A 9,579-nucleotide genomic window follows, 5' to 3' on the forward strand; every position below is an offset into this window, starting at 1 on the left:
AGCAAATCACCAGCCATCTAACAAAACACACACGTTCGAGCCTACCTGGCATGTACCTCCGCACATAAAATCCAAGAAGCCTCCCACCCACTGACTGCATCTCTATCCTCAGGCTACATAGTCCAGGGGCCAAGACATATTTTGGTACCACCTAAGGTGACCGTAAAGTTTTTGTATTTTTGTCTTCCTACATCTCTAGTTTATATTTTGGTATAACCCTTCCAATCTTGTAGCTTAATGGCAGTTATCACTACCTACCGGCTAATGTATCCGGTAGGAGACACAAAGTAGAATCTTTGTGTCTCCAACACCCAGGCATCAAATTATTGCGACAAAAAACTAAATATATCCATGTATTCAAGGCTTCATGGGGTGTGCAATTGATAGAAAATAAATATTTTTTTGGGTGAACTCCTCTTTAGGTTTCCCAGGGGGACTCTCTACCCATTCAGTTATGACCACCCTGGACCGAAGGAGGGTAAACTTTTACAAGCTTATGGAAAGCAGTCTTTTTGCAAACACCAAAAATCTGAGAAGTTATCAATTGCACACCCCATGAAGCCTTGAATACATGGATATATTTTGTTTTTTGTCGCAATAATTTGATGGCCGGCTGTAGGCGACACAGAGATTCTACTTTGTGTCTCCTACCGGATACATTAGCCAGTAGGTAGTGATAACTGCCATTAAGTTACAAGATTGGAAGGGTTATCATACCAAAATATAAACTAGACATGTAGGAGGACAAAAATACAAAAACTTTACGGTCACCTTAGGTGGTACCAATTTGTGAAAATATCAGTGTTGGCCCCTGGACTAACAAGACATCTGAACTCTACAGTAATAGATTTTGACCCTTACCCTCTACATGCTCACATATTGGCATACCACTGGTGCCAGGATTTAGTTTTATACTCCAGTTAGACAAGCCCATTTTAATTGCCATTACAGTTTAAGAGTTTGTTGCGATATGAATTATATTTGAACAATTATAATTGTATAACAAACTGTATCTGGCCGTTGCATGATAAGCACTAAAAGCTGTGGCACAGCTGTTAAACAGCTGACACAAGCCAGTCACCAAGTCATTCATTTTCTACTTCAGGCGTTTTTAGCTCTTTACCTAGCCAAAACGGGTTACTTATAAGTCATGATTTTTTCTAATATATCAGTTAATAAGTAGAGGCACTCTTTTTAGTTTAGATGTAAAGGGCCCAGAGCACACCAAGTTATCCAATACAAAACCCAGTAATCTCAGCTCTCCAGCCAACAGAGAGCTCAACTAAGCTCTTGACATAAACCGTTATCATGTTGTTATAATAAACCACTTTTGCCTTATGCATAATCACCTGTTCATAAGCATTAACAGCTTTTAACCTTCACACTTGCACAATTAATCTTCCAAAATTGTTGAAAATATACCACAATCATCAAGTTGTAAAACAGGTTTATTATGATCCGTGACAACAGCTGTTCCGATGTTATGAACAAGAGATCTATCCTTAAGAGTCATTTTGCAATGGTCCAGTCAGACATCCATAGCTGGTTGCCATGGGAAGCATCGTGTACTCAAAACCAGGATTGGGCCTTCTTTCCTTCAATGAGGGTGGCTCTACAGAGTCCACTTCAGCTCTGAACATTCATGGGCTGCAAGCTTCAGTCCTCGTTGAAGGTTTCAGACAGGATCACAGCTGCAGGTGAATGAGACGGTCTATTTAGACCTCTGCCTCATCTTCCTCCTTTTACGCTTCAGCCTGTGGACAATCATACAAAAGACATGGTCAGATAAAAATAACCTTGCTTTAAGGCAGGTTCTGAATTTAGCAACTGCCAAAGTCATAAACTACTCAGCTAATCTTTCTACAAGTGTTGAAGTTGGGGTTAGTTTGGATTAGAAATTACATTTAAGTGACACTTGTCAAAGATTTGTCATGGCAAAGTTGCTTTTACATTATGTACTGGACCTAGGCAAAGAGTCTAGTGCTGCTTTACTGTGAGCCCTTTTAAATGGGCAGGTGCATCTAAACATGACCAGCTTCAAATTTAAAGTGCACATGACCACCTAGGAGCAAAATCATAGCCAGTCAATAAAAGTCTGGAGCAGTCGATTTAAAATCTTAGCACATCTATGCAGTACCCCAACTGTACAGAATGGCCATGTGCATAGTCAAAGGTTCTACTGCTAACACTTCCTATATAAACCCCTTGCAACTTCAAATTCTACTTTAGCAATGTTAAATCACTGAAAAATTCTGGCTACTAATAGTCCTAAATTGTCAGGGGACAGTTCTCAGTCATTTGGATTTTGCCAAAAATAAAACTGAAAAATACAGCCCCTCACACAGACAATATCTGTAACCAGAAACAAGGATGGGTGTGAATCCAACATGGCTAAAATCGAATTCTAAGTTACAATGGGTTTAATATACAAGTCTGAAAATTACAATATCCATTATTAATATCCAATACAGAATACTTCTATATATACTTTTTTTTTTTAAAGACTGGGGTGCACACAAACGCCTGATTAATGCCCGCCCCAACATGTTGAAAGTGAAATATCCCTTTAGCAATTTAGGCATTACTGTGTGGCAGCATTAAGCCAATTGTACTGAAGGTGTCCATGGTGGCAGTACACAGTAAGACTTATGAAATAAACAATTCTTGCATTTAGCCATGAATGTCTACAGTTTTTAGTAGCAGTAAGGAAAGCAGTGTGGCCTTTCTAAATTGCTAGACCAGCACCAATATTATAAATAATAAATTGCTTACCTGCGCATGCGCTTCTTCCTCCACTGCAAGAAAAAACAAAAATACATTAAGGCATTTAGTACAGTTTCAGCCGCATATCCTCTTGGCATTGCAGTTGGCGCATTTAGTTCAGTTAATTTATTGGTAAATCAACATGGAAACAACATTTTTCATTCCGTTTAGTTCACGTTGTTATCCATATTCAACTAAGATTTGGTGCAAAGAGTACGCTAGTCCGGCGGAGGGGCCCAGCACTAACATGGTAGACCAGTGATAAGGCCAAGTGAAATTGGACTACTGATAAAACATAATACTCGTAATATACTTTAAGTGTACTTGTACAAATATAGTATAGTGAGGTGGTGAAAACGTTGCAGTCAGAGACAATACATGCTAAGTGCTAACGTTACCGAAATGCATGTTAGTGGCATTGTTGTTTTGAGCCTTGAAGAGGAAGTGTGTAAAACATGAAAATGCCTTTACTCACCTTAGCTCTCATCGTGTGGAGACGGGTCTATGAAAGAGAAAAGAGAATATACTTTAGACATATACTTTGATATACTGTGGATGGTTTGGGAAATGTGTAGATTAATTTAGATTCAGTTCGTGCCAAAAGCCCACCCTTACCTCGAAGCGAGGAGAACAGCTGAAAGAGGAAGTGACGGAGGGAGAGGCCTGCCTTTATAGTCAAAGATGACGTCATATTCACTCGCCAGTACTTCAGCTAGATGGGAAATGTAGTCAAATGTTTGAGAAGTCATGAATTGTGGTATTCTAACTGCGTATATTATTTTAATTGCTTCATGCATGTACTCAGTTAGGCAAGTAATGCCTCTATCACCTTTGAAAAGTAAAGGTTTGTATTTTGAAATTATATCCATGAATTAAAATTAGGCTTGGTTAATGGTGGCTACCAACTATCAAGAAATGTGACCTGTAGTGTAAAGTAAACCCCATAGTTCCTGTTGCCACCTGAAATTCAACTCATTGAGCAGGACAGATAATTTCACAAGATAGTTCCCCCTAAGTGCATTCATAACATCACTTTCATTCTTATGAGTCTACTCTGTACATACAGCGACATTTTCTCAGTTGAACTTTGATGGAACCTTGAGAGGAACAAAAAAAAAAAAACAGTGTGAAGTGAAACAACAACAATTCTTACTGTGAATATATCCAACAACTGCCACCTTATCCTGAGATTAAAATGAAATTAATCCTCACTAGTGTAAACAATCACTTACAGGCTTTAGACAAGCTTTAGCTTAAATGTTGAGCAAAATACATAATTTTTAATAACAAATTTGCCTCTAACTGTAAAGAACAGCGTCAATTCTAATTATATCAATTCATGGAACATGGCAGTAAATGTAGCTGCTTGTTCCTAAAAGTCAACCTAACACTTGCTATCTTAGCTTTGTGCTTACAACACTGTCATCTCAAACCAAAAAAAACGTAACAGTTAAATGAAAGGGTACAGTATGTGCTGTACAAATTCATTATTACTGTACCATCCAGCCATTAGAGTCAAAATGAGATAAGCTTTTTATACTTTAAACACATTAAAAACACATTACCAAATGAATTGTAAGATGTCATAGCCCTTTAACACATGGTATAGCAACATACATTAACAATCACCTTTAATTGGGTCAAGCTTATAACTATTATGTTTTGTGACTGTTTTGAAAGACTGCAGTTGTTAAGTGAGGTTCTTTAGTTGACACAAAATGTCTTCAGCTGTCTTGCTTCATGCTGAAGGAGATAACTTTGGAGTGAGGGCCACTAATACATACATTGAATTATTTTTTAATAACTGTAAAATCTGATAGTTGCATCATTTCACCAGTAACACATTTTAATGTTGCATGCTGCTATGGAAAAAAAAGAAAAACAGGCAATTCTAAACAGAATAACCTGAGAAGCCTTTTGACCAAATTAAATGCAATGGATATGGAATTATTCAACCAATATTAAGACTGCAGAATCACTTGAATGTGCATTAAAACAAAATTAGCCAACAATTAATTCAAAATATTATATTTTATAAAACTTTTTAGTAGCTGAAAAGCTAAGAAAATAACTAAATGCTACAGAATGTACAATTATCCCAAACTGTACTGATATACTACAATGTTTAAAATACATTACATTACATTACGGTAATTTTGCAGACGCTTTTATTACATTCAACATAGGTAGGCAAGAAAACTACTATCACCGGAAGTCTTAAGTGCCTAAAACCAGCAACTAAGAGTAGCGCTAAGGTAAAAGTGCAATATATCAGCTACCTACTTTCTTAAACAGATGAGACAAATAGGAACATCAAATGAGCAAGAGCTAAAACCAATAAGTGTATAAAAATAAACAAGATCCAATAAAACAAGAGCTGGTACAAATAATTGACAACAAATAGGCAAGGCTAAATGGAAGGGTCAGGGTAGTGTTTCCTGAAGAGGTCACTGAGGTCACTGTAAGCCACTGTGCTTTTATGAGCGATCCAGTTTAGATGACCTTGTAATGTGAATTGTACTTCCATGTACTGTTTCCATGTCTTTCTAAATAAAGTATTCAATCAATCAATCAAAGGTACACTAGGTACAGAAGAGGTACAAGAGGTACAAATATTTTCCATAATTTGACACTTTTGTCATGAAAAGGGCATTTTCTGCCGTTCTTTAACAATGAATAAAGTAATTAATTACACTTTTAAAGCCACCCTCCAGCTTTTTGTTTATACAAAAAATAAAAATAAATAGCCGATCTACAAGCTCACGAAGTGTAGCAAAATCGTCCTGGTGGCGCTATAATAGGGCAATGTTAAAAGGGTGGCATTTGTTCCTCAACTTAGTGCGAAAGCGCCTGGTGGCGCTATAAAAGGCAGATGTGAAAAATGCACGGACGGACGGACGGACGGATAGACAGGGTGCAAAATATAGTCTCGGCCATGCCTTTCGGTCTGGCAGAGACAAAAAGTAAAGAGGAAAGCCACTTATTGCATCATGGTCCTCACCTGTGGTGAGTGGGTGTGAGCATCAATCAACCTATCACCCACAAAGCACTGTTCTATATTAACTGTCATGGTCCTCACCTGTGGTGAGTGGGTGTGAGCATCAATCAACCTATCACCCACAAAGCACTGCTCTATATTAACTCTGTCATTGGTAAGGAAGACTCACATGCAGACTATATGCTAGTGTTTGGGAACATCAAGACTCACTTGTCGACAAAGCTGTGGTAATACAAACTGGTTATTATTGTTGATAGCCCCAACTATAATCATACAGGATTTTACTGTAGTATTGATGATTTCTTCTATAGTATTGTGTATATATGTCTTGATGAATTGAATACACAGGACCACAATGGGACCACAATGTAAACAAGCCCTCAGGTCTTTGTGTTATCCTTTTAGCATTATTGTATAACTATACCTCTGTAGTTTTTGCAAAACTGTTAAATGATTCAATCAAAAGTTGTCATTAAATTGTAACATGATTTGTAACGTGTTTTTTTTTTTTTCTCTGTTTAGTCGGCGAGTCCAAAGCAGCCCTCCGGACCTTTTTATACAGTCTATGCTCCGGACAACCCACTGCAAACTAATAGGCTCTATGCACAGCAGCCATTTTGGAGAAAAATTGGGCCTCTTCTGACTTCCTTCACAGGTGTTACCAATGATACTAATGAAGGCTCTGTTCCATTCTGGTTAAACAGAGTCAGGGTGCTGATATTGTGCATGTTGGCTCACTAGAAATACTAGTGGGTCTCAAAGTGTGGTCCAGGGACCCTCATGGTTCCTTGAGAGGGTGTAACTCTGAGAGTTATGGGGGTCCTTGAAATTAAAAAAGTTTGAGAACCACTGTGCTCAGACATAAAATGGACACTAAATGGAACAGAGCCTTCATTAGTGTCATTGGTAACACCTGTGAAGGAAGCGAGGAAGGGGCCCAATTTCTGTCCAATATGGCTGCTGTGCATAGAGCCTATTGTCTGAAGTAAGTATGACTGATGTCTGATGCCTTATTTCCTCGTTTTTTTTATTTTTTAGCTAAGATCGTTGCAGTGGTGTAATGCACATGTACTTGAGTACAATTTTGAGATATTTATACTCGTACTGGAGTATTCCATTACTTTTACTTCTACTCCATTGCATCTCAGAGGCAAATACAGTACTTTTACTGTATTTTGAAACTTTAGATACTTTGTAGATTTAGATCATTATAAAAAAAACTACATTAACCACCTCACCAGCATCTATACCCGATCCACAAGCTCCGATGCGTTGTGAACTTGTAGATCTGCTATTTTCCAAGATTTGTATACATTTTGAAGTAGGACATTCTGCATAATGATTACTTTCTACTTTTGGTACTTAAGTACATTTTGATACTTTCACTCAATTTTGAACACCGGACTTTTACTTGTAACTACATTGCAGTATTTATACTTTTTACTTAAAAGTAAAACATGAGAGTACTTCTTCCGTCACTGTCATGTTGTAATGTAGGCTATATTTCTTTTAGTTGGAGTCCAAACTTGATTGGCCTTGTGTCATCCAGCCTTGTGTCATCAAGCATCACCAGGCCCAGTTCAGACCGAGTCCGACCCACCATGCCTCATTCATGGAAGCCATCTCTTTAACATCTACCAACAACCATGAGACGAGTTGTATAGCGCCACACCGCCACATCTCCCTACTGCGTGGCACAGCAGCATGGAGAAGGAACCTGGCCTCCGGTGTGAGCCTCTGGCAGCCCTGGGATTCTTTCACACATCAACATCTAAGGCTGTGTACGGATTGTTGGATACAGTTAAACACTCAGAGTCTGCATGCTACCAAATGAGTGATCACCCTATCACCTTTTGATGATTTTTTGGTGATAGGATGACCACCTCATTTGGTAGCATGAGGTGCTTCATGGGTTTCCAGCGGGTCCCTTTAGTGTTTTAACTGTGTGTGCGGCCTAACACATCCAGAGACTCAGGTCATGGAGCGCCTCATCCTCTGCCATGCAACCTACTAGCCTCAAAGAATTAAGCATAAGGCTGTTGGGCTGGCTTTGGGTTTCCGTATAAAGTTGCACTACATTACGAAACTAACAGATATTAAAAGGTACAGTTTCTGATTCTGCAAGTTTGTCGGGTAACAACTCTTGTTAGAATGTTTAACCTTTGCCTTGTGACCTGTTTTTGTAGTGCGCGTAAGAAAACGAGTCAAGATGTTGTAGCCAGCTCAACACTACCATACAGTTTGCTTTTTCCACTGAAAACAGCAGCCATATAGACACATCCACAGACGCGCTGCCTGTAGGATCGACAGCTACAGGCAGCGCGTCTGTGGCTTCGTCTATTGGAAAGCAGTTGTAGGAGGTTTCTTTCCAATATGGCTGCTGTTCATAGAGCCTACAATTCTTGTTAACTCAACCTTTGTAGCTATGTTAAGTTTTATTGATTTAATAAACACCTCATATCAAAACTCCTGTTTACTGAACTTTTGTTAACGTTTATTGCTGTCAGACCAAGGACTTTGAGATGTAATGACTGTTCTGGAGCGCCAGAAATTGACCTGGTTGATCATAACAAAATACTGTTTCCTTTGACCTTGTCTGACCTCACCTGTCAGCATGGCAGATTCTGTGGTACAAGATCTGGTACTGACTATCACTATCCGCATTAACCTCTTTTGGACACATTCAGACATGGCTCATGTTGTAAGTCTTTAGATGAGCTTTTTGCCCTGCACAGCCAAGTTTAAAACGGGGCTCAAGTGCCAGGTCTCCAGTAGTGTGGCTGTAATCGTTAGGTTCAGTAGTACTGTACAGTACTTAAGCACACTTTTCAGGAATTTGTGCAGTGTTTGCTATTTTCAATACTTTTACTTCTCCACTACATCTCAGAGGCAAATATTGTAGGCTACTTTTACTCCACTAGTATGAAAACTTGTTTATTACAAAACAGCCGTACAGTATGATTATTTCATTTGAAAATGGCAGCTCTACCAAGCTCACAATACATTGCATTACTATACATTTGAAAACTTGTGAAATGGGACATTCTGCATAATGAGTTCTTAATACATTTTTATGCCAGTACTTTTCAAAAAATATTCTGAACTTTTACTTGTAACAGCGTATTTCTACATTGTAGAGTAGGCCCTATTGTGTTATGTTGAGTCGCCGGCGCCTTCATTCAGTAGGAGCGTTCATGTTCAGTCAACTTTCCCTGATGAATAGAAATGTAATTCTGTTGTGAACTATACCCCAAGTTCTACACAACGTCCCCATGTCTCAGAAGTCAGGAAATTAAACTGATTGTGCTTTGGCAGCATACCTTTTATATTGACAAATGGATGGGATTAACTGTTTTCATCACAAGAACCTCACACGGAGCTAGTCAAACTGTGTACATGCATTGAATCCAGTGCATGCAACGCTGTCTTTGCAGCAGAATCAGGTTTATTGTCACATCACAGGTTTAGGCTTACAAAGTAAAAAATTGGGTGAAATTCACTTTCGTTCCCATCGCAATGTTATTTCCATAGAAAGAATTAAGAGGGGAGTTAGAAGGGGGGGGGGGGCAGTGGGAAGGCAGATCAAACGAGAAAAAAAAAGAAGCTACAACTACAGATACTTTTCTAATTGGTTTGATATGGGTTACTTTTTAATCAAATGCAAAGCATGTGTTTTTTTTATATCATGGTACAGATGCATTACTTTTATATACTTTAGTCATATGACGGAACACAAAAATAGAGAAAATGTCCAATCTACAGCTTGTAGACTGGCTAATATATTTTCTTTTAATAAATTGAATGAACCCCTACATTGC

At 38.5% G+C, this 9,579-nt stretch overlaps 1 long non-coding RNA gene across 1 annotated transcript; it reads right to left on the reverse strand.

Annotated features, from left to right (window-relative positions):
- Positions 1-1,430: 1,430 nt before the first annotated feature.
- Positions 1,431-3,422, reverse strand: LOC311049164. Its single transcript, XR_014601170.1, has 4 exons — positions 3,379-3,422; positions 3,239-3,265; positions 2,773-2,795; positions 1,431-1,754 (listed from the first exon to the last, which is right to left on the reverse strand). It is a non-coding gene; the product is annotated as an uncharacterized lncRNA (long non-coding RNA).
- Between the last annotated feature and the right edge of the window lie 6,157 nt (positions 3,423-9,579).

This window comes from Gymnoscopelus microlampas (assembly GCF_963454915.1).
Source record: "Gymnoscopelus microlampas genome assembly, chromosome: 7".
NCBI classification, from domain to species: Eukaryota; Metazoa; Chordata; class Actinopteri; order Myctophiformes; family Myctophidae; genus Gymnoscopelus; species Gymnoscopelus microlampas.